The 2,344-nt window shown below is 37.6% G+C and overlaps 1 long non-coding RNA gene across 1 annotated transcript; it reads left to right on the forward strand.

Annotated features, from left to right (window-relative positions):
- Positions 1 to 11: 11 nt before the first annotated feature.
- On the forward strand, positions 12 to 937 carry LOC107732453 (uncharacterized). Its single transcript, XR_001638877.1, has 3 exons — positions 12 to 415; positions 742 to 835; positions 922 to 937. It is a non-coding gene; the product is annotated as an uncharacterized LOC107732453 (long non-coding RNA).
- The last annotated feature ends 1,407 nt before the right edge of the window (positions 938 to 2,344 follow it).

Below are 2,344 nucleotides of genomic sequence, written 5' to 3' on the forward strand. Positions count from 1 at the left end.
GTGAACTTAATTATTCTCTCTTCTCATGCTCTCCCATCTAAATACATAACGTTAGCTAAGCCCGTCTGAATAGATTTGATTAGCCAACAGTATAGCTAGCTGACAGAGCCCCCAATAGTAAAGCGTCAGGCCAATATTTTCAGAGATTATAGATTATTATAGCTCCAGTGAAGTCAGGTGGGTAACGCACATCAAATCACTAGCCCATTTGGTGGGTTATGATTCATAAATTATGACCGTATGCACACTCAAGTCTATTCGTGGCACCCAACAGCTGTTCAAAATCATGCCGCGCCACGTAACGTTACAGTTTGCCATTCAAAGTTTTCTAAAATACAACGATTTGGGACCGATGTCTGTACATTCTGACTTCACCCTAGTCTACAAGACTGTGTATTGTGCATTTTAATAACAGGTTTGTTTTGTACTATCTTTAAAACCTGTGCACTGACAATAGCAAAACTTTAATACTTCAATAGTATTACTTCAATAGTAACGAATGAAAATCAGGACTTGTCAGCCAGTACCACTGTAGTCTTTGCCACAGAGACTTTGCTTTGAAGACCTTTTAATTAACTAACTTCCACATTTCAATATGCCCCTGACTTCTAAGGGGTGTTTTTATTTGTGACTACTCCCAACAGCCTAGAATTCTATCAGTAGAACATTACATTTTTCTTTTCTGTTTGCAGGAAGAAGATTTGGGGTTGATAGAGGTAACTTCTTCTTTTCTGTTTGCAGGAAGAAGATTTGGTGTTGATGGAGGAGGCAACATCTTCAAGGCAAAACCTTAGACCTCATTCAACATCATCCATGTTGCAATCCCCCTCAGGAGGTACACAAGCAAAAGCTAACATTGTCAATTATCGATTCCTATTTTACTCAATTTGCCCTGCATACATCTTTGTCTTTAATGTGAAGGCACTTGAAGCCCAGTGCCCGATATGCACAGGAACATTTCAGATAAATGCTGTTCGTTTTAACGTTCTATTCATTAAAGAATCCTGAAAAACATTTTTTTACACAACTGTAACGTACCTGTGCTCTGCCCATCACCAAGATCTTCGTGTGCTCAAAGGACTGTGAACTGGAAACCGGGTGTTTCAGATAAGATTGTTCTCATGCACTTCCTGCTAAATTAATTTTTAATTAATTACAAAATTAAAAGTTTTTTTTAAATCAAAAATGGCAGAAAGTTTGTGTGTGAGAGGTAGGTTTAAGGTAAGGGGATAGAAAATACAGTTTGTACAGTATAAAATCCGTTACGCCTATGGAGAGTCTCCATAAAAAAACAGAAACGTGTGTTTCATTTTTATGTACTTTTTATGGACAATTAATCAGAATTGTCCTATTTATGTTAAGTTCAAATGTATTTTGAAAGTGTATATCATGGCAAAGTTTTGGTGATGGTGTCAAAACAGTTTTCTTAATTTTCTTACCATTGCTCAGCCTTTGAAGGGCTGCGTACGTGTGTAGCGTATTCAACTAAGCTGTCAGCTTGACTGCGTCAAATCTGTCGACCGGCCAAAAAAAGAGAAAATATCAAGATTTTTTACGAATATTAAGGAAATTTCGATAAAATATAAGAGTGATTTATAGTTTTATCACTTACATTAATTAGCTGAATTGGAAATGAATGTGAGCCGGCTGCACCACCTCTTGCTGGGGCAACAGCAGCTCGAGACCTGTAACAAAGTGTCACTCGCACGCAATTTTGTAATGGTGTTTAGCGGCGTTTCAAATTGGATTATTCCGTCACATACAGAGAAAGCCCAGGGTAACATCTATGAAAACTGTAATTTACAAAATGTTTGCATATGTGTATTATAGGGTGACCATACGTGCCATTTTCCCAGGACGCGTCCTGGCCAGGATTTCTATATTGCCTAAAATATCTAGGTTTTGGTTTTGTTTGCGTGTGCAGACCGATCGGTGTATGACATCAAAGTACCATACAGACGGTTATGCTTTCGAAACGCTCTCGAGGTACTTTGATGTCAAACACTGATCGGTCTGAGCCGCACTGCTTTTAAGTCGAAAACACCTAATATGTAACACTGGATTCTGCGAAAAGGACTGTTCGCAACAGGAAAAATTTTATTCATGAAAGGTAAAGTATGAAATGAAGTATCTCAAAATGCAATATTTGTCTATGAAATGTTTAGAAGAACCGGTTAGCAAACAATTCTGAGGATGTTTGTGGCCCAAGAAAATGCGCAGCTAAGCTAATCGGGCTAACTTTGTTGTTGCTATATTCTTATGGGCTACATAGAACGTGTTCTAGCTATTTCTACATTTTAATGTATACAATTTTAATCTAAATTATTCTTGGGTTTTGAAATGA

This window comes from Sinocyclocheilus rhinocerous, unplaced genomic scaffold, assembly GCF_001515625.1.
Source record: "Sinocyclocheilus rhinocerous isolate Xijiao unplaced genomic scaffold, SAMN03320098_v1.1 scaffold39681, whole genome shotgun sequence".
Classification (NCBI taxonomy): domain Eukaryota; kingdom Metazoa; phylum Chordata; class Actinopteri; order Cypriniformes; family Cyprinidae; genus Sinocyclocheilus; species Sinocyclocheilus rhinocerous.